Raw genomic sequence first — 23,078 nt, forward strand, 5'->3', positions numbered from 1 at the left:
CGAAGCCGGGCGGGTTCTGACCTCCCGACTGGCCCCGATGAGGTATCCATCGGGCACCCACTGTCTCTCTGTTCCAAGGCAGCACAGAGGGAGAAGGTCAGAATTTTCTATGTGTCACTTCATAAAATGCCCACTCATAAGGGACCTTTTCTTTCATCACGTGGGGCTCTCTGGGACAAGGGGAAGGTCCTCTGGCATAAATACCAGAAATCAGGTTTCACTCCTAGCCTGTTGGCTACTGGGTACATGTGTGTGTCACTGGGTAAGATACCGTCCTCCTCTAAACCTTAGTTTCTCCACCTGCAAAATGGGAATGGAATCTGCTTCTGCCAAACTTCTCCGCCGGGGTGAAATTCCGTGTGAAGTTGCTTTGCAACTTGAAGAAATACCAGTACAAAATAGGATTGCCAGTAATTTGGGCAAATTGTACAGGCTTTGTTGCCTAACCAAGGCAGGAAGCTTGGGGGGTGGGTGGGGGGAACCTATCTTCTTTTCTTCTGTCTCCCCTGCTGCTTCTAGGGGGAGGCTCACTGGAGTCACAGAGAAATTGAGATGGTGCTTGCAACGCGGGCCATCTCTTCTCATCTCGGCACCCGGCAGGAAGTGATTCTTGCCAGCAGTCATTCTCCCGTGGGCTGTGCAGGGCAGAGAGGTTGGGGATGGCGAGGACGCCAAGGCAGGGCAGAGAGCCCAGCTGAGGAGGAGAGACAGAGAGCTACAGCATCACCAAGGCGCAGCCTGCCCACCCTGCTCGGGGCTGACACCAGCACTCTGCAGAAAGCACTGGAAGGACGCCGGCGCTGGAAGAGAGCTTCTTAGTGCAAGGTTGCAGTTGCTCTGAGCGGTCTCGGGGCTGGAGGGTCCTAGGCAAGAAGGTGACTAGATCCCTGTGGCACGCTGTAAAAACATGCAGGAGGCTCTTAAAGCTTCCTGGAAAATGGGGACTCTGTCCTTCTCAAAAGCCACAAAAGGTTGTAATAGTCTGGGTGGGGGGCCCAGGTTGGCAGCTCTGAGCCAGCACTGTTTTGTTTGGGTCTCTCTCCTGTAACAATCCTAATGGTACCCTCTGGAGAGAGGGCAGCAGTCCTGGGGGGTTTTGGGGACCAGGGTCACTCATTCTAGTTTCTCTGTCTTGTTGAGGTCCTGCCCTCATCTTCTGATGTGTCTGCATTCTGGTCCAGGAGATCGTGGGGCAGCCCGTAGCCTCTGCCCCAAAGGGTGGGGAAAGGAGCCCTCTCGCTGGCCATTCTGTTTGTCACCCCTCCCCCCACGTCTCTCTTCCCCTTTCTGCTATGAACTTGGGGAGGCTCATCCTTGTAGACTGAGTCTTCCTGGCTCCTCTGCCTCTGGTTTCTGATCAGCTTGACCAAAAGGAGGCCCGGCGGGGGGTTCTGGAGGACAAGAGGAGCAAGCCCCAGGGGTATTCCTCCCTGGCTCCTCTCCTTCCTCACAAACATGTCTCCATTGGCAGATGTGACCTCCATGATGGCAGTTCCCTCAGGAGACATCCTCCTCCATGGCTCCGGCTCTCAAGGGGTCCAGAACACAGTTTCCTCTTCTGATCCCAGCAGCCTGGGGGTAGTAAAGGCTTCCCACTGTGGCTAGTCTCTGGAGCCTCTCCATTTCCTGCCTGTTTCCCTCCCCCACCCACATCTCTGTCAGTAATCTATTATAGCATCTTCACGGGTGTCACCCGAGGTGACCCTGTGTCCTATAGAGACCCTACTGGATACAGCCCTTAAGGGAGAGTGATGTATAAACAGCTGGTCCAGATGGAGTGTTACTGACTCTTGGTGTCTGAGCTCTGGATCAGCAGCAGCAATCCCTCTCCCTCTTCTCTCCTACTGTCTCTCTTTCTAGATGTGCCGTGTGACACCCAAGTGTTGGTCTGAACACCTTCTATTAAATCGAAAACGGCTATCTCGGCGCCTGAATGAATTGGCTGAGAACCTGAGGCGACGAGACTGCCTTTCTCAGCCTCAGTCAAAAGCGTAGGGACCCCAGAGTCAGCTGTCAACATCCTTCTTAATGCAAGAGTCATGTCATGACGGCCAGCCGAGTTCTGCTTGCGTACTTCCAGAGACGGGGAGCTCGGTCCTTCTCGACGCAGCCCACTCTATTTACAAATGGCGTGCCGTAATGACAAGCTCGAGGCAAAATCTGTCTCCCTCAAATTTCTGCCCACAGGACACAGCCATGACCTTCCCACAAGTCTGCGCCATCTTCCACACAGCACAGCAGCCTTTCAAAGACTTCAGTAAAAACCGTGTCCTCCTGAACCTTCTTTTCTCCAGGCACTTCGTGTCTAATCCACCCTCCGTGCGGATCTTGATTTTGCGCACCAGCACAATTCACAAGGGTTTTGGTCACTAAGCCCCACATCTGACCAGTGAAGGCTACACCTTCCCCTGTGACTCCCAGGTGGAGAAAAACATACTCCATGGCCAGCAAAACACAGCAAATTCCCCTCCTTTGAAGGCCCGCTCTGAACATTTCTGTCACCTGTCTCTATCCTCAACCTCAACCAAATTCCAAGACACTCTCCCATAATCTTGGACACACAGTAGGTGCTCAAGAAACGTTAGTTTCCTTTCACCTTACGTGATCTCAATACCTACGTGTCATCGTTAATTCAAAGAAATAACAGGGGCGCCTGGGTGGCTCAGTCGGTTAAGCGTCCGACTTCAGCTCAGGTCACGATCTCACGGTCCGTGAGTTCGAGCCCCGCATCAGGCTCTGGGCTGGTGGCTCAGAGCCTGGAGCCTGCTTCCGATTCTGTGTCTCCCTCTCTCTCTGCCCCTCCCCAGTTCATGCTCTGTCTCTCTCTGTCCCAAAAATAAATAAACGTTAAACAAACAAAAAAAAAAATTAAAAAAAAAAAAAGAAATAACATGCTTCCAGTACATTCTAGTTCCAGAAGACACAAAGATTTTTTTTAAATATATTAAGGCTTCACCAAAAGAAAAAAAATTAAAAAGATATGTTCCCTACCAACAGAGAGCTTAAAATAAGACATAAATAAGCAAATGAACAATAAGATACGATAATAAGTGTTACATAGTCCCTCCTTCCAAATTTTTGAAAATTATTCTACATAATTAATTTCCCACAACACTGTGGAGAGAGGTAGTGTTTCAGTCCTCCGAGAGGTAACCAAAAACAGAACAAGCATTTGTATAAAAAAAAGGATCACTAGGTTGTGGATATAATATATATTATAATATATCTTGAAGTATACCATGATTATTCTACCTAATTTGTACATATAAAAAATTTCCTTGGAGTCAATAATTTCTTCTTTATTGATTTACCATAATTTATACATACTTAGAAATTTTCATCCCCAGGAGCCCATGGAATGACACTTTTAAAGTGTTGAAAGTAGGGGCGCCTGGGGTGGCTCAGTCGGTTAAGCATCCGACTTCGGCTCAGGTCATGATCTCGCGGTCCGTGGGTTCGAGCCCCGCGTCGGGCTCTGTGCTGACAGCTCAGAGCCTGGAGCCTGTTTCAGATTCTGTGTCTCCCTCTCTCTCTGACCCTCCCCCGTTCATGCTCTGTCTCTCTCTGTCTCAAAAATAAATAAACGTTAAAAAAAAAAAATTTTAAGTGTTGAAAGTAAAAAAAAAAATCTGCCAACACAGAATTATACCCATTGAAATACACTTCAAAAATCAAAGTGTGAGGTTGTAGGAAAATGATGACAATGACATCATTTTTAAATCTCCCCTAATCATCACAGGTAAACAGAGCAACCAGATAGCAAAACCAAAAACTCACAGACAACATAGCGAAAATAGATGATAAAACTCTAGCAAAGACAAAACCAAAAAATTCTGGCAAGATTGATCAAGAAGAGATCAAAATTACCAATATTGGGAATAAAAAGAAGATAGCAGTTAAACCCTACAGATATTAAAAAGATAATAAAGGGGGCACCTGGGTGGCTCAGTCGGGTGAGCTTCCAACTCTCGATTACAGCTCAGGTCATGATCTCAGGGTCGTGGGATTAAGTCCTGTGTCAGGCTCTGCACTGAGTGTAGGACATGATTAAGATCCTCTCTCTCTCCCTCTGCCCCTCTCCCCTGCTGACATGCTCACTCTCGCTCGCTCTCTCACAAAAAAAAGGGGGGGGCGCCTGGGTGGCTCAGTCGGTTGAGCATCCCACTTTGGCTTGGGTCATGATCTCATGGTTCGTGAGTTCGAGCCCCGCATCAGGCTCTGTGCTGTCAGCTGGGAGTCTGGAGCCTGCTTCGGAGGCTGTGTCTCCCTCTCTCTGCCCCTCCCCAGCTTGCTCTCTCTCTCTCTCTCTCTCTCTCAAAATTAAATTAAATAAACATTAAACATTTTTAAAAAGATAATAAAGGAATATTATAAACAACTTGATGTCAACAAACTTGACAACGTAGATGAAATGAATTTCCTTGAAAGACACAAATTACCAAATCCGAATTGTCTTATATCCATTCAAGAAATCAAACCAAAGAGAATCTACAACTGAGTTATTTGAATGAATAAGAATATTTATCAAGGTTGTGGGCTACAAAATGAGAATATAAAAATGGCTTGCATTTTCATTCACTAGTCACAAACAGAAAAGATGTATTTTTAGGAGATGCCATTCATAGTTGAAATAAGAGATAGAAGGTACCTAGAAACAAATTTTGGGAAAGATGTGTAACTGGAAAAATTGTAAGTCTTTAGGAAAGATAGGAAGACAAGTAAAGGAGGCATAGACCATAGGCATAGATTGTAATATTCAGTATCTTAAAGATGCCAATCTCTCCTCCAACTGATTTAGAGATATAATATTATGATTCTGATATAAATCCTAACGGGTTTTCCTATGAAATTTGATAAACCGTCTCAAATCTATTTGCAAGAGCCAAAAGCCAAGACACTCTTGAAGAACAAGATGGGCACGTTACTTCACCAGACATCTAGAATTACTAGAAAGCTATAGCAATTAACACAGTGTGGCTCTGTTGCAAAGACAGACAAATTAACAATGACACAAAATAAAGAGGCCAGACACAGACCTTCATTTGTTCGGAAATCGCCTTCATGACCAGACGGCACTTGCAGATCTATGAGGAAATAATGGACTAGTCAATAAGTAGTCTCAGGACAAATTTTTATCCAAAGTGGGGAATAATGGAGTCCGAGCTCTACTTCACAGCAAGGGGAGAAATCAATTTTAGGAAGTTGGAATACTTACATGTGAAAAAGCAAAACTGTAACAATTTTAGAAGAGTATCTTCACGACCTCGGTGTAGAGAATGATTTTTTTAACTCAGAAAGTGAGATAAATGTAGGAAAATGCTGATAAATACAACCACTGTGTTTGTTTTCTATTGCTGCACAGTAAATTCAGCAGAGCTTAAAAGCACGCCCATTTGTTGGCTCACAGATGAGTTGCCCAGAAACCCACGCACGGCATGGCTGGGTTCCCTGCTCAGGGTTTCACAGGCCGAAAGCAAGGAATGGACTGGGCTGTGGTCTCTGGGACCTCTGGCACTCTGGGTCCTCTTCCGAGCTCACGGAGTTGTGGCAGATTTAGCTCCTTGAGGTTGTAAGACTGAGGTCCTTGGGTCCTCGGTGGCTGTCCATCAAGATCTATTAGTTTCCTGGAGACCACCTGCATTGCCATGGAGCCCCTCCATCTTCAAAGCCAGCAATGGTACATCAAATCTCTCATGCTTCGAATCTCTGACCTTTTCCGTTTCTGATCTCTAGACTCAGGCTTGAAGGGACCATGTGACTTGGTCAGGCCCAACTGGATAACATCCCACTTGGTTAACTCATACTCAGCTGAGTAGTAATCACAGCCATATCTGCAAAATTCCTTTTCCCACAGACTAGAACATGATCCCCAATGATACCTATCATATTCCATAACTTCAGTGGGGGGACATTATACCAGGGTGATGGGCATGGCGGTTATCTTAGAAGCCTGCCTGCTACAACTGCATTACCATTAATAACTTCTCTCCTGCAAAAGAAATTTATAAGAAGGTGGAAAGGCAAGCTACAGAGTGGGATAAACATTTTCCAATATACATAGGTGATAAAAGAGTTGTATCTCAAATATATTTTATTTATTTATTTATTTTTTTTTTAATTTTTTTTTTCAACGTTTATTTATTTTTGGGGGGACAGAGAGAGACAGAGCATGAACGGGGGAGGGGCAGAGAGAGAGGGAGACACAGAATCGGAAACAGGCTCCAGGCTCTGAGCCATCAGCCCAGAGCCTGACGCGGGGCTCGAACTCCCGGACCGCGAGATCGTGACCTGGCTGAAGTCGGACGCTTAACCGACTGCGCCACCCAGGCACCCCTCAAATATATTTTTAAACTCCTACAGATTAATAGGACAAAACAGAAAAACAAATAAGCATTTCAGAGAAGGAATGCAAAAGAACAAATGTAAGAAAACATGCTTATTATTAATTGGGGAGAAATAAATGAAAAAACCCAGTAATACACCATTTTGCCCCCACCAAATCAGCAAAACTGTAGAAAAGCTGATAGCATCAAGTACTTGCAGTGAATTTGGAGTAATGGGAACTTACACACACTTCCAATGTGAGTTCCCATCGCTGTGATCTCTTGGGATAATGAATTGTAATTAACCGTAAAGTTGAAAATGCACATGGTCTCCAACCCAACAATTCCACCCCCTGGGTCATACTTGACAGAAATATATGTGCATGGATGTCCAAAGCAGTAAAAGCCTGGGAACAATAGGAAACAATTCAAATGCCATCCACAGCAGAATGTACAAAGAAATGATAATATATTCATATAATGGATGACTTCAGAGGCAACTATATGGTTCCATTTCTTAAAACTGGTGGGGACAACGCAGGCGTTGGTTCCAGTCTTCCTTCAAGAAGTCTTTCCGACTCCACTGTCCCTTCCCCTGAACAGAAGTCAGAGGAGGGCAGGTGCTTAGCGATCTGGAGCCTAGCCCACGGTGTCACAAACGTGGGCACCAGGGAAGAGGACATCTGTCAGACTTTCCAAGGGCTTCTCTTGATGCCCTCCTCCTTTCCTTCCCAGTGCCCATCTGTAATATTCTCTTCATCTTTCAAGATCCTTGGAGACCATCCTAGTCCACGCACCTGATGAGAAACCTGAAGCTCAGAGAGGTCAAAGGGTGTGCTGGAGGCACACAGGCACAGGGAGGCGCCCCTGGCTCCCTGGGGTCCGTGTCCTCCTTATTGGCAGCATCCAGGGCTAGGTCATATCTCTGTTCATAGCATCCCTGAAGATAGTCCCTTATAACCAGTAGGTGCTCAGCAAGTGCCTCCTCCTCCCTCCAGGTCCTTAGCTAACTCTGAACGAGAGCTTTGCAAAACTATTAATTTGATGCTGCTACACAGGAAATGACCAGCAGATGACAGCATTTACCTTTCCCGGCTCCTCACTCTTCCCCAATTGCAAGCACAAGGGGAGAAAAGTTGGCTTTTCCGTTCTCCAGACTCTGCCGTCAGGGCGTCCAGAGTGCCTATTGCTCCCATTTGAGGCTCTCTTCTACTCCTTTGCTGAAATCAACATATATCTGCAGAAGCTCCAGTTTTAGCCGCAGAAAGAGAGCACAAGGGGTATGCAACCACAACACGAACGCTTTTACTCTCTACGGAGCCTTATGAAATGCTGCGATACAGCGGGCGGGGAAGGCAGCTTACTCAAAGTTCCCATTTTCATTCGGGGAAACTGAGGCTCAGAGAGGCAAGCCAATGGGCTCAAATTCACACAGCAAGGTCAAATTTTCTGATTCCTACTCCAGCACACCACGTTTATTTTACCACATCCGTTCTCAAAGGCAAAACCTTCCCTGAAGGCATTTTTCAGCTCATATATACAGACAGGAGATCTGAAAGTTAAAAAAAATCATGCAAAATGCTATATGGTGACTAACAAAGGAACAGCACAGAAAAGGTGTGGGGGCTCAGAGGAGCAAACCTTACCCTTTTCGGGGAGTGGGGGGGGCGTGTGAAGAACTGTGAGGTCAGGGAAGAGCTCCTGGAAAGAGAGGAGCTCTTACTCTTGAAAGCAGTCAAGACGTACAAAAGGAAAGGAGCCGTGGCGCAAGTTGTAGATCAGGATGGCAAATGTGTGGCCTGGGTCTGCTACTCTCCTTGTTCTTCCACACCCTCCAGCACCCATGCCCATGGCAGACATCATTAATCAATTGCGGGACTCCCCCCTGAGCTCAGTGCCTGCCCAGAATCCATTTTAGCACAGGGCTCCAGGCATCCGCTACCAACCCACAGCAGACGGAAGGCAGATGAAGCCTCTTTGTGCCTCCCCACCCTGCTCTGTGGCCTCCCTCCTTGCCCACTATCCTTTACTGAGCACTTAACTGGGTGCCTGGAGCTGTGCGGAGTCCTTTACACAAGCCTTCCATTTAATCCACTTGACCACAAAGTCCCAGTTTTACAAATAGGCAAAACTGAGGTATAGAGGTGCTAAAAACCTCCAGGTGGCAGCACCAGGATGCAACCCCGAGCCTGTGTGTCTCCAAAGCCCATGCTCTGAAAGTGCCAGAGAGTTGTGATAAGCCACTGGGCGGGGGTTGCAGGGGGGCTGTAATTGAGGCCCTTGATGGGAAGGTAGTGACAAGACTAACTGGTCTGCAGTGGACACTGAGTCCCACGAAACACAGGGCATCGGAGATGCTTTGTTTGTTCATGCATTCCTGGGACATGTATTTATTAAGCACCTACTATATGCCAGATATCTTCTATGCTGGGAGCAGAGTGGTTAACAAATGTAACAAGACACCTCACCCTCAGTTGGGGAAGTCTAACAAATGAGTGAGTCGGCCTTACTATTTGTCAGGTGCTGTGGGGAAAAATAAAGGGTGGAGAGGGCCATAAAGAGCTATAAGGGCTTTCCAGTCTGGAGATAAGGGATGGCCTGGGGGCCTCAACTGTTTGGAGCGACTGAGGCAAATCAAAATAAAGCCTTAAAGATAAGATGGATCCTGATGCTCTCTAGGCAAATAATGGTGGTGAAGAGTAAGCGTGGGGAGGAGAGATGAGGGCCTTCCAGCAACATGTGGAGCTCCTAAGGCCTTCTTCACTCTACCAAAGGTGATGTGGCTGGGGGAAGGACAGTCTTATTCAGAACACACAGGCTCCTGGGCCCCCTTCTGGCTCTGGTAGATGTGGGATGGAGACAGGGTTCCATTCATGCGTCATACATTTGAGCACCTAATGGAATCGATTTCATTCTTCGGACATCTCTGACCACTGCCAACAGCCGGCCCTTTCGATGAGGTTGGAGCAGGGCGAGAGATGAATTTTCAGCCTCTGGGCCCTTACTCTCAGCAGGGCCATGAGTGGGAACTTAGCGTGCCACGAACAGTAGAAAGTATGGAAACTGGCGTCTGTCACTCCCAACAAGTAGCTTGGTGTTTAGTTGGTGGAGGAAAATGACTGGCCTTGAGTCTGTGTAGTAACCCAGGAAGCCTGATGTTCAGAGCACAATGCCCCCTGTGTGCCCAAGCTGACAGATTAGCTAGGGGTTGGGGGAAATGAATATGCAAATTTAAAAAAAAAGGCCTTGCCCTGCTGGAGTCTTCAGGTCTCCCTTGGGTGCATGATCAATACAGAAGGGAATGGAGAAGGAGGAAGAAATGTCACCCTCCATAACTAGGACAGGGTTTTGGAAGTCTCTTGGTCGATTCTTTCATGCCACCTTGCCCCACCTCCCCTGGAGAGTTAGTTCAGTGCTTTATGGAGGCTTTCTTGTGGCTGTGGGGAACCATGAGTGGTGTTCTTCACTTAGGGTCTGTGAACGTTCTAGAAGTATCCGCCCCCCACCCCCACCCCACCAAGCAGGGTGGATTAGTACACATATATGCACATGCATGAACATATGTATCCACACATATGTGTTTCCAAGTTTCTTCAAATGCCGCTGGTTATCAACTTACTACTTTTCAGCTCCAAATTCACCCAAGAATATGTGCTGTGTGATAACGGGCAGAATCCCCATAAGCATCTTTCCTTTACAGTGAGCATAAAACATTATGCTGGGAGAACTCTGCAGGAGAAGGGGCTTCTGCTGCTGGTTTTGGCAAGTGTAGGTGGCATCCTATGGTGCCCTTCCCCGGCTACGTGCCCAGGAGGTCCCCCAGAGACCTTAGAGTCCTGTCCAGCCTGGTGATCACCTTCCCATGGCCCTCCCGACACTGACACTGTGTGTTCCGTGCTGCCCATCTAACACTGCTGCCTGACTCCTTCTACATGTCCGTAGCCCCACCTTCCAGGTTGTGACTCACCTGGGCTCCCGCAGATTGCTTCATCCTTATCTGGCAACCAAAGAGCAGTTGCGGCCAATGCACCGGGAAATTTCTCCGCCGTCCCAGGGGCTGCCACGAATCCTTCCCCAATAAGGCCTGATCCACAGTTTGGAGAGGTGGACCCTTCCGAGGTTGTCCTTCCTTGGGAAGCCTTCCTCAACTGTAGGGAGAGTAGCCCTGTAACGCTCTCTTTACATCCCATAGTTACTCTTTCATCATCGCGTAATATTCTTTATATTACACGTCCGTTGCTTAAACCCCTATGTGGTTTCTGTCTCCTGACTGGACCCAGACTGATACAGCACTGGTGGCTCCCAAAAGATCCACCACACCTAGTCCCAGGTAAAACAAAAATATAGAACTCTTAGCTCATTGTTGAGCACAGAGAAAATAATAAATCTAAGTGGCTATGTTACCAAAGTATGTTAGAGATGGACATCAGTTCCCCTGTTACCAAAGTGCTGGCAGCTCTGGGGACTCTCTCTTAGGCATTTCCTCCTGCCTGCTTGACTTGAGCAACATTCTCTCTCGGGGCGGCAGTAAAGTAAGAAATTAGAGCAATCATTTATAGACCACACACTTCATATTAAATGGTGTGTTAAGAGTTTGATATGTACAGGGGCGCACCTGGGTGGCTCAGTTGGTTAAGCATCCAACTTCCCCTCAGGTCATGATCTCACGGTTGGTGAGTTCCAGCCTCTGTGCGGACAGCTCAGAGCATAGAGCCTGCTTTGGATTCTGTGTCTCTCTCTCTGCCCCTCCCCTGCTTGCTCTCTCTCTCTCTCTCTCTCTCTCTCTCTTTCTCTCTCTCTCTCAAAAATAAATCAATATTAAAAAATTAAAAAAAAAGAGTTTTATATGTATTATTTGGAGACAGAAAAAGATTAAGGACTAAAGAAGTTAGAAAGTTGCCCAAAGTTTCATAGCTGGCTCAGGAAGAGCTGGAATTTGAACCCCAGTATATCCTATTCCAAAGCCCAAACTCTTAACCACCATGATGTATTTTTTCATAGCAAACATCTACTGCTGCGTCAAGCTCTGTGGCAGATGATTCACAGTAGTTACATAATGTGTCTCCGTAACAACTGTGTTTGGCAAGCAGTGTTTTCGTTCCTACCTTACAGATGACGAGACTAGATTTCTTACCCACGGCCACTCAGCTATTGAGCATGGAGGCAGAATTTGAAATTGGCCCTCTGACTCCCAGAGCTATACTTTCAACATCTACGGTTCCCTGGCTCCCATAACAGAAGTGAACACTGGAATCTAGATCTGGAGACTGAGGTGGGTGAAGCATTGGAAAGCAATTGGCCCCTAACTTCCCATATGGTGCCCATTTGTTTCCAACCATGCCCTGTGTGATAAAAGATAGAAAGCTGGTGAGGGAAGAGGGTAGAGAGCTAGATGGGCCTCTCTCCCCATGTCATCGCCCCACTATACCTGATCCTAACCCCAACCCTACATGAGAGGGATAATCTGCAGGTACTTCTATAAGACTGGTTTGGAGAGACCTATGTTGGTCTCCAACCCTTGTCCAGGGAGGGGATTCCCTGACACTCAACATGGCAGGCACATCCTCCAGAGAACCTTGCCAACACCCGTGCTCTGATTCCATTTCACCAACTATGCCAATGTGAGTGATTAGTCCCCTTTGTACAGTCTCACGCTTGTTTATCAACCTAGCTCTAAGACCTAGCAGCAGAGGGAGATGTGACCTATTATGAGGGGAGGGAAATATGACCTATTATAAGATCCAGAGTATTTGCAAGTTGCTAAAAAAAAAAAAAATGCAACTATCCCATAATTCCAGATACATGAGACCAATTAGTGCATTCACTTTTACAAATGGTCCTCATGGAGAGGCCACTGTGGGCATGAGAAGCAATGTGCTCAACAGCATCCCTACAACAGACAACGGATCAATGTTCAAAGCCATATTTTGCATAATGTCCCTCAGTAGAGGTTGAGGGACATTGACCCAAACACAATCCACTAAAAGTCGGTTGTCAAGAAGCCATGAGAGGCAGTCAAGCACACAAGTCTGATGCTCTGGCTGAATTGGTGATATATTTAATAACATGTGTCTAGAGACTGAATAAAATACATATTTTGTAGGCACTCGTCCACAAACAGCATTTCTTTTAACCAAGCTTTTTATTTTTTTTTTCAACGTTTTTTATTTACTTTTGGGACAGAGAGAGACAGAGCATGAACGGGGGAGGGCAGAGAGAGAGGGAGACACAGAATCAGAAACAGGCTCCAGGCTCCGAGCCATCAGCCCAGAGCCCGACTCGGGGCTCGAACTCACAGACCGCGAGATCGTGACCTGGCTGAAGTCGGACGCTTAACCGACTGCGCCACCCAGGCGCCCCTAACCAAGCTTTTTAAAAAAGTCCATTGTGGCCATGAGGTTGAGATTCTACTTGGAATGTTGGTACTTTCCATTGCCATTTAAGACATGAGCCACATGCCTTCATAATAAATGGAGCTGGAACTTCGATTCAAGCCTCTTATGAAAACTCAGGTGCCAACAAGAACGTGTTCCTCAAGCAAAGGCCAACACACATCCCCTCCAAAGTATGTCCTCAAGGGAGTCCTTGCTGGCAGAGCCACGAGCTGCTTTAGGAGAAACTGAGAGTTCCCTAACAATGCAACAAGAGCAATTGAGGCCCTGCAGTTCCACATCATAACGTGTGTTGGCAATAAAACTCAGCCTGGAGAAACTGTACAGGAGATGGGTAACCATACACCCTATTTGGCAACACATATAAAAACCTGCAGCACATTTCGTTTTGAACAACAGACCCTGCTAGTTAAACTAGTTGTGAAATGCACTCCCAAGGTAACTAAACGAGGTAACTTACTATTAATAATTCTTTTCTATAAATCCCCTAAGGTTGGCGGGTATCTATTAAAATGTTTGTTTCAGATCCAAAATCAGTAGCCCTTGTATTTGGAGGTAATAAGATAGCAGTATCGATTGCCTATTAAGACCATTCCGAGTTCATGATGTCAAAAGCAGATAATTTGCATCCCAGAGAACGCTTAGCTTTCTGTTGTCAAGTACAGAGCACGATGGCACAGTACTACCACATTTAACAACCTGTATGGCACGGATGCCGACCCTTCAGAACCCACACTGGCAGGCGGGCTGCACCGAGCTCGGTAGGAAAACATACCTCTAACCCATCCAAAAGTGGTGTCAGGTGGTTAACGGTAAAGTTAAAAGTTAAAGAAGCCATCTTTGATCCAGCTTTGTTTTACCCACCTGGCAATTACAAATAGCGTAGTCCCTATTTTCCCCTACATATCCTGTCAAAGGCTGGAAAAGGATCAGCAAAAGTCACGAACCATTTAATATAACTTTTGGCAGATTTTGCCACCACACCCTACAAATTATAGCAGATGACTGTGCTCACAGGCTGTGAGCTGGGCAAGTGGGCCAGGCTTGCAGATTATTAAGTATGTTCCCATACTCATTGCAGCCTCATACTCTAGCTTACATCTGTAAGGCTAAGCCTGGCTGAGATTCTGGGGGTGGGTGGGGAGAATCAGCTGACTTCTTGATTTCTCCCTCTAGTGCACCCAAGTTAAAGCATCCTCCATTCTACGAATCAGTGACCACTCCTCCATACAATTTCTGTCTTCAAAAAGTGTGTTGAAAATTTGTCTACCATTTTCTTCTCTCTTGTTCCTTTTGTTTTTGCAGGTTTCCTCTACTGCCGTGGTGTTGGGATTTGGGGAGGGAGAGGAGATAAACTTGTGTTGCCAATCAACCACATTTCACTGGACATCCATTGCTCTAGTCTCTTTCTGCAACACCTAATGGATGGATCATGGCCCTTCTGGAACTATCTTCCATGTCTGTTATCTTTTCTCCATTCTATTTATTAATCCCTTTCTGTTTTCAGGGAAAATTGCTTCATCCAATCTGCTAGTTCATTCGTTCTTCAGCTGCATATGTTCTACTACTTAGCTCATCCACTTGGCGTGGTTTTCTTTCTTTAATTATAAATATATTTTTGGAGACGCCTGGGTGGTTCAGTCAGTTAAATGTCCAACTTCGGCTCAGGTCATGATCTCAACGGTTCATGGGTTCGAGCCCCATGTTGGACTCTGTGCCGAAAGCTCAGAGCCTGGAGCCTGCTTCAGATCCTGTGTCTCCCTCTCTCTCTCTGCCCCTCCCCCACTCATGTTGTCTCTCTCTCTCTCCTTCTCAAAAATAAATAAACATTAAAAAAAATTTTTTAATAAATATATTTTTCATTTCCAACATCTCTAATTGGTTCTTTTTCATCTTCTCTTATTTGAGAAAATTAGTTATACTTACTTCAAAGCTCAGTACCAGTTGTCCTATTTGCTTTTTTTAATCTTTGACTCTGGAGGCAGGAAGAATTGTATGGCTGTATGGCTGTAAAGCTGTATGGCTTTGCAGGAAGTTACTTAATCACTTACACCTTAGCTTACCCCTTTGTAAAATGAGATAAAAATAGTCTTACCCTAAAAGATTTCTGGTAGGGTTAAAGTTTTTACATTTTTTTCAATGTTTATTTATTTTTGAGAGAGAGAGAGACAGAGCGCGAGAGGGGAAGGGCCAGGGAGAGAGGGAGACCCAGAATCTGAAGCAGGCTCCAGGCTCTGAGCTGTCACCAAAGAGCCCTATGCGGGCTTGAACTCACCGACTGTGAGATCATGACCTGAGCCGAAGTCAGACGCTTCACTGACTGAACCATCCAGGTGTCCCTAAAGTTTAAATACATGTAATACGGGGCACTGTGGCTGGCTTAGTCGATTAACCATCTGACTCTTGATTTCGGCTCAGGTCATGATCTCACGGTTCATGAGTTTGAGCCCCACCTCAGGCTCTGTTCTGATGGTGCAGAGCCTGCTTGGGATTCTCTCTCTCCCCCTCTCTCTCTCTGTTCCCCCCTCCCAAAACAAATAAGCTTAAAATTTTTTTTAAATAAATATATTCAATATGTTTAGAATAGTGCCTGGCATATAAATGCTCAGTAAACATTAGCAATGATTATGTTTCTTCAGTTATAAATCTTCCTTTCATGGTGTTGGTGCTTCTCAGAGGGTATTTAATTTTTTGGTAGTGAACTCATGTTTGGCCCTGAGATTTCCTGCAAAAAAGATCTGTTTGCGTAACTTACTGTGATGAAGGGGTGAAAGCCACTTTGCAAATGTGTGCACCACACATTCAGAATGTACAGGATGGGCAGGATGGATCCTTGGGTGGATGCTCTCATACTTGGTCTTTGGAGCTTAGCTGCTACCCTTTCTTCCTTGGCTTTGCCATCCATCTGGGCCTCGTCCTATCTTCGCTCCTTCATACCTAGAGACAGATACTCCTGTCACGGCCATCTTGTCTCCAAGGTTGGATTTAAGGAGATGTTGAGGAGTCCACTCATCTAGCTGCTCCCAAGGGGGTGCTTATCTCACCTGCCAATCAATAGCCCGTTAGCTCCTTCTTGTCCCAGGCCTCCCCCACCTCAGGCATGGAGTGTCCTTGTTGCTGCTCCTGCTTCTGTAATATATAGTGCAGTATACACATTCCAGAATATGAGGTGTAATGTACAGTATGGCCTACACACTCCAGAATATAAGCACCGTTTGCTCATGTGCTCGGCTGAAATGTTATATCTCATCCTGTCTACTTTCAGTCTCAGAAATTGCTCAGTGCTTCTGCTCCTCTGAACATTCCTTGTCCTCTTTTTTAAAAATACCAATTTTTGTCCTTTCCCCTCATTTTTGGAGTTTGGGGCTGCGGAGAGGGACGAGAGCAGGTGTTCAGTCCACTAGGGTGAAAGAGGAGGTCAGAGAGCTTCTAGAAAAGATGACAGTTAAGCAGAGTCTTGGAGGATGAGTAGGAGCAACCAAGGTGAAAAGTGGAGAGAAGGCTTCTGCAGGCTGAGGGGACAGCATGAGCAAAGGTATGGGGACATGACAGGGTAGGACAGGGAGGATGGATTGTAAGCAAGTCGACACTTTGAGAGAGGCAAGACTTGCATGCATTGCAAAAGGAGAGGCGGGGCATGGGCTGATGGGGCAGGGTAAGAGCTTAACCTCATCCTGGAGAGCTCACGATGGGCCTAAAAGAGTGACACAGTCACATGTGCATCTTATAACGCCCTGGAGGACAGATCTGAGGAGAATGAGACTGGGGCCAGTAAGAGCAGTTAGAAAGGCCCTGCAGGAGTCCAGGTGAGAAACCACAAGGGCCTGGAAACTACAACAGCGGTGCTTAAGGGGCGGAGAGTATGGGACAGACGCAAAAAAATGCAGAGAAATCTATCTATAGGGAGGATTTTCTGATAGTGTGTCTTCTTCCGTAGAATAGAAAGGGATGCCAATCTTCTTCTAGTATGGTCATATGGTTGTGTGGAATTTGCACAAGTAAGCTACTTGAGTTGCAAACAATTAATACTGCTGGTAAAGTCATGTTGTAGAGGTGAGGGGGCAGGCTGCCCAAAAGGTACCCCAATGGAATATAGATTATTTTGAGCTGAAGCTACTTGGGAAGCAGCAGGTGCAAGACACTTAGACCCTCCTCCGTCCCCCGGAGAGCAGGAAACAAATTTCCCATACAAAAGGTACCCTCCCTGTGCTAAGAAGTAAAAAGACATCCTTATCACCAGATAGGAACTTTAAAGCCAAGAAGGCTATAGAAACAAACCTTGTTACTTCTTTATTTTTATTTTTTTTTTAGTAGGCTCCACGCCCAATGTGGTGCTCGAACTCACAACACTGTGATCAACAGTCATATGCTCTACTGACTGAGCCAGCCAGGTGTCCTGGGCCAGGAGATTTCTAGGCATTTTAAGTTTTCTTGTGCAATGTCTAATCTTAAATATTTCTTGAATCGATACCGTATTTTCCAGCTTGTCATGGATGTTCTTACTGTAGTGGTAAATTGAGTTTTGTATCACCTGATGTAGTTCATATAAAAGTCACCCTAGGGGCACTTGGGTGGCTCAGTTGGTTGAGCGTCTGACTTCGGCTCAGGTCATGATCTCTTGGTTTGTGGATTGAAGCCCCACATCGGGCTCTGTGCTGTCAGTGAAGAGCCTGCTTTGGATCCTCTGTCTCCCTCTCTCTCTGCCCCTCCCCCACTTGCGCTCTTTCTTTCAAAAATGAATAGGGGCGCCTGGGTGGTGCAGTCGGTTAAGCGTCCGACTTCAGCTCAGGTCACGATCTCGCGGTCCGTGAGTTCAAGCCCCGCGTCGGGCTCTGGGCTGATGGCTCAGAGCCTGGAGCCTGTTTCTGATTCTGTGTCTCCCTCTCTCTCTGCCCCTCCCCTGTTCATGCTCTGTCTCTCTCTGTCCCAAAAATAAATAAATGTTAAAAAAAAAAATGAATAAACATTAAGAAAAAAAAGTCATGCTAAAATTTTGTCTCTCTTGGTGTGCGCATCTAGAATTTACAGACTCCATCAGTATAAAACACATGGCATAAGTTGAGATGTGACACAGTGAGGTGCAGAAAGCATTTAATTCACACACTGCACTCCTACAGTTTGTGCCTTATTACACAGAATTCTAGTAAAATATATTTCTTGAAACCATTTTTTAAAAAGATGTATTTATATCTGTTTGTATATTACAATTGTCTACGTTGCCTTATTGAGTATATATTCCCTATAAGAGAGAGCTTCCATTTTAAACGGGCGTGGAGTAGAATAGACTTACATGCTTAAAATTCCATACGTACGATGGTTGGAAGAGTTTTCCATAGACTAGTTTCTGGTTCCGAAGATGTCAAATCTTGTTTCTCCTTCACTGCCTACATATTTCTGAAAACAGGTGTTACAGGACATGTTTGTTATTGAGCCACCTCTGGTTCTGCTGGCTGAATCAGAGCCACATCCGTAGAAACCATTTTCTACATGGGAAGATTAGCAATAATGTTAAGTACACACAGAAGTGATTGCACACGGCATAAACATTTCCTACTAAGCCCTAACTAAGTGTATCTCCAGCTCACTTTATTTTTTTATTTTTTTATTTTTATTTTTTTTAGTTAAATCCCCAAAATGCCTATGGCCCCTCCAACACGAGAGGGTTTTGGAGAACTCAGGGTAGAAAGAGCCAGAGGTCTTAACTGTTTGTACTTAAAATAGCTTACCTTTGCAAACTCTACAAGAACATTGGACCACAGAAAAGTTTGCTAAGCCTCTCCCATGAGGAGCCCACAGACGTGAGGGACACTACTGTGGTATCTCACCAGAGATACAGAACCCAAGAAGAAAAGCAGGTTGAGGGGAGAAGATGGTTCATTTTTTGACATAATAAATTTGAATTTTTTGAGGGATATCCTGGGAAGGGTGTCTTGTAAGTAGTTATTTATTCATACATTTTTAATTCTAGTATCACCTCTCTGTTTAACCAAAGAAAATTCAAACACTTCAAAGGGAAGTAGGAAAGGAAAAAAAAAAAAGGAAACAAGGAGAAAGTATAATTCACATGATATTCAAAATATTAAGCCACCTGCATGGCCCGTTTGCTGACCAATTAGAGAGTTGGAAAAGGTGCCGTAGGTCCCCTCTGATAAGCATTGCCCCTTTTGTTGCTAGGTCAGGGGAATGTCAGGGGTGGGGGCCCTGTGAGGTCTCAAGGCAACAGCTATTTACCAAGCAGGATGGAAGAATTTCAATTTTTTTACAATTTACAGCATTTTATTAATGTGTTTTAGGTGAATATCAGCCCTGAGTGTGTGTGTGTGTGTGTGTGTGTGTGTGTGTGTGTGTGTAACCAAAACAAGGGGCAGAAATAAGTCCAAATATTTCTGTAATCTTTATTCATATAAACTAAACTCGCCAATTAAAAGCAGATACTCAGAGGGCACCTGGGTAGCCCAGTCAGTTAAGCATCTGACTCTTGATTTCAGCTTAGGTCATGATCTCACTGTTAGTGAGTTGAACCCTGGGTTAGGCTCTGCGCTGACAATGTGGGGCCTGCTTGGGATTCTCTGTCTCCCTCTCTCTCTCCTCCCCTCCCTCTCTCTCTCCGCAAAACAAATAAACTTAAAAAAGAGCAGATACCCAGATGGATTTTTTTTTTAAGATTGGTACAAAAAATTGTATGTCATTTCCAGGAGACGAACCTAAAGAAGAGTAAAGCCTGAAAAAAGAGAGGAAAAACATACGAGACAAATACTATCTTAGATAGCAATACTGATATCAGGCATCATAATTTTTCAAGGAGAAAAGCAATAAAAGAAGATAAGTCATCAAAAGATAAAGCAATTATGAACTTACGTGAACCTAATAATTTGTTCTCAAAATTATAGTGCAAAATGAGACCAAATTATAGAGAACATTGGTAAAGTACAATAAAAGTAGAAAACATTAAATCGACTCTCTCAGAAATCAGCAGATTGAACGGAAAAAAGCCTGGGGTATAAACAAGCTAAATAAATAACTAGATTAGCAAACTGGATGGAGAAATACTAGAATCTTGTGCCTTTACAAAAACTGGGACATTAAAAAAAAAAAAAAGTCTGTCTCTCAGGTCACAAAGAAGTCTCAACAAATTCTAAAAAGAGCACATTTTCTCATCTCCAAGCATTAAAATTAGAAACCTACGACCAAATGTTTTCTTAAAAAGCCATGACTGTGAAACAAAAATGGAAACACACTTCTAAATAATCCATGAATTAGGGATAAAATCCTAATGGAAAAAAAAAAAACCCACCAAAATATTTATAACTGAGAGATAACAAAAGCATGGCATATTAAAAACTTGTGATATGTAGTTAAAGCAGGATGTAGAGGGAGATTTATAGTCTTATATATATTTATTACAAAGCAACAACAGAAAGATTTGGAAAATAAATGGCCCTGAAGTTCAACTCTAGAAACCAGAGAAAGAGCACTAGGGCAAATCCAAAGAAAGAAGGAACAAACCCACAAAGATAAAAGCAGAAATGAAAGCAATAGATACTGGGGGGGGGGGGGGGGAGAATAAACATGATTTTGAAAATTAAAAGTCGATTGAAAAGTCTGGCCAGACAGATCAGCATCCCATCCTCTACACTGGCTGCTCATCCACCCAGAACGATGCTTTTTACAAGCCTGTATTTTGTGAGGTATGTACGATTTGTTTCCCCACACGAGAAGAGATGGGAGTCTAGAGGAAGAGAATTTCCTTTTGTCCCTCTCTGTGGCACCCAGCAGAGGGCTGTCACATTGGCCATACTCAATCATTGTCGAATGACTCAATGTAAGAACGATCAGAAGAGTCTCCTACTATTATTCCGGGCTGTGCAGCCCCGGACTTATCATAAGGCACTTACTCTCCCTTACCTCATTTGATGCTTGTTAGCAGCTCCTTTCAGCCATGAAGCAGTGATTACAAGTTTTCATAGATCATTTTGAAGATTTTCTAGGCGAGAAAACCAAGGCTCAAAGAACATGTAACTTCAAGTGACAGAACCCAGGTGCTTGCACACCAAACCTAGAGGCGTTTCCCCCACCCGAGTGTTCCCACCGAGTCGGAGCTCCACACACGTTTGTTGAAAGTAAACGGTTGAGTCACAGTAAGGGGAGCACAGTGGTAGCTATTCACCATCCTGGCCTTGAAGAGCTCAGTTCCGATGCCAGAAAGTGTGTGCTACGTGCAGAAGGAATTCCAACCCTGATTTGTTTATTTATTTTTTTTTTTAAGGTAGTATTTAAAGAGGCAGTCGCTCATCTACGAAAAAAGTGAGCCATTCGAAGAAGCTTGCCTTTGAGGCCGCCGGGACGCGCGGCGCCAGGGCAGGGTGCCCAGGCAGAGGCCTGGTGGGCGCCAGGTGACCTTCCCCGACAAAACCCCCGGCCCAGAGCGCGCCGGGCGACGGAAGCTTCCTCGGAACCCCGCGGGCTCGGTGGGAGCTTCACCCCGACGCCCGTTCCTGTGTCGCCGCGGACGCCCCCACCGCAGTAATTCCCAACCTTGGCAGAGTCTCCAGGTGCCACTGACCTCGGCCTCTCTTCTGCTGGGGGTGGGGGCGGGGCATTTCCTCCGTGTCGCACTGGAGCCTTTGGCCAGGGTTTCAGGCTCACCCGGCCACTCATCTCTAAAAAATGCAGTCCAGCTCCGAAAAAGGGCCGCGCCTTGCTGGGAGGGGTGTTGCAGAGGCCGTGGAAAATGACTGGGTCCCCGGGGTTCGGAGTCTGGAGGCAGCAGGCTGCCGGAGGGCGCGGCTGCCGCAAGGCACCCGCACCCCTGTCCCCTGCAGAGCCGAGGCCAGAGTCTCCCCTTTGGCCTACTGCGCCCAGTCTTTCCCACTCCGTGCGCTCTGAAAAATGGAAACAGGACCAGCAGCGCTGTTTGCAATAGTCCCAAACCTGCAGCAACCTAAATGTCCTTCCCTAAGGAGCTAGGTGACACGCACGATGGCGCGCACCATGCAATCCTTAGGAAGAATCAAGTAGATCAAGGTACGCTTGCGGGGAAAGACCCTGCAAGATGCAATGAGTAAAACACATTGAAAAAAGAAATTACTGCAATTATCATTTTAAACAGTACATCTAGGTGAATATATTCACCTAGAGTAGAAGTAGAGTGTTGCAGAGAGAAGGATCTGGAAGGGCACGCCTAAAAGTCTTGGGAGAGTAAAGAATTTTAGTTTCTAAAAACTGCTTTTAAATTACCATTTGTTCATTTATTACCTGTGTAACATTTTTTTCAAAAATAAACTTTAAAAAAATTTTTAATAATTTTAACTATTCTTTTTAAGAATGGTTTTTATATTGGGGCACCTGGGTGGCCCAATCGGTTAAACGTCTGACGTGGGCTCAGGTAATGTTCTCACAGTTGGTGAGCTCCAGCTCTCCCCCAACCCCCAAGCATGCTTCGGATTCTGAGTCTCCCTCTTTCTGTCTGTCCCCTGCTCGTGCCCTGTCTCAAAAATAAACATTAAAAAAAATAGTTTTCTATTTACAGAAAAAAATGAGAAGTTAATACTTGGTTTCTTCTATTATTAGCATCTTCTATTAGTATGGTGCTTTTGCTACAATGAATGAGCCAATACTGATGCCTTATTAACTGACGTCCATACTTTATTCAGATTTCCTTAGTTCTTACCTAATGTCCTTTTACCAGGATCCCATCCAGGATCCCACACTACATTATTTTCCTATCTCCGTAGGCTTTCTTGGCTGTAACAACGTGTTTGCAGACTTTCCTTGGTTTTGATGACCTTGACAATTTAGAGGAGTATTGGCCAAGTAGTTTGTAGAACATCCCTCAACCAGGGTTTGGCTGGTGTTTTTCCCATAGACTGGGAATATGTATTCTTGGGAGGAAGACCACAATCGGCACCTACTCTCACTGCTGATTTCTCTCTCTTGATGTTGACCTTGATCACCTGGCTAAGGTAGTTTGCTGGGTTTCTCCACTGTACAGCCACTCGCCCTACCCCCACCATTTCCATACGGTTGCGTGGCCATTTTAGCGTGCAAAGTGTTCTTTACCTTAAGGAGAGTCGCTAACAACGGTACACAGGCTAGAGGGGGCTTGGGGAACGCCCGCCCCGAGATCGCGGCGCAGGGCGTGCCCCGCGGAGAGCGAGACCGTCGGAGGAGGCGGGCGGAGCTGCTACTTCTCGCCGACCTCCGAGAGCCCGCGGGATCCCCTGACGGTTAAAGAGAGCCGGCAAGCCGGAGTGTTTCTTCCCCGGCCTCAGGAAGCAGCTCTCAGCTCTTCAGCCCTCTGGGCCAGGACCTAGGGGCGGGGCCGCACATCGGCCCCGCCCCCAGCCCCGCCCCGCCCCCAGTG

At 45.8% G+C, this 23,078-nt stretch overlaps 1 long non-coding RNA gene across 8 annotated transcripts; it reads right to left on the reverse strand.

Annotated features, from left to right (window-relative positions):
* Positions 1–4,551: 4,551 nt before the first annotated feature.
* Positions 4,552–23,071, reverse strand: LOC125147731 (uncharacterized). 8 transcript variants are annotated; one of them, XR_007145282.1, is made up of 6 exons: positions 22,775–23,071; positions 20,621–20,699; positions 18,006–18,198; positions 15,471–15,652; positions 10,291–10,471; positions 6,322–7,875 (listed from the first exon to the last, which is right to left on the reverse strand). It is a non-coding gene; the product is annotated as an uncharacterized LOC125147731 (long non-coding RNA). The 8 variants fall into 8 exon arrangements; XR_007145283.1 differs by lacking the exon at positions 22,775–23,071 and adding an exon at positions 21,279–21,579; XR_007145287.1 differs by lacking the exon at positions 22,775–23,071 and adding an exon at positions 21,279–21,576 and having other exon boundaries at positions 18,006–18,109.
* Between the last annotated feature and the right edge of the window lie 7 nt (positions 23,072–23,078).

This window comes from Prionailurus viverrinus, chromosome D2 (genome assembly GCF_022837055.1).
Source record: "Prionailurus viverrinus isolate Anna chromosome D2, UM_Priviv_1.0, whole genome shotgun sequence".
NCBI classification, from domain to species: domain Eukaryota; kingdom Metazoa; phylum Chordata; class Mammalia; order Carnivora; family Felidae; genus Prionailurus; species Prionailurus viverrinus.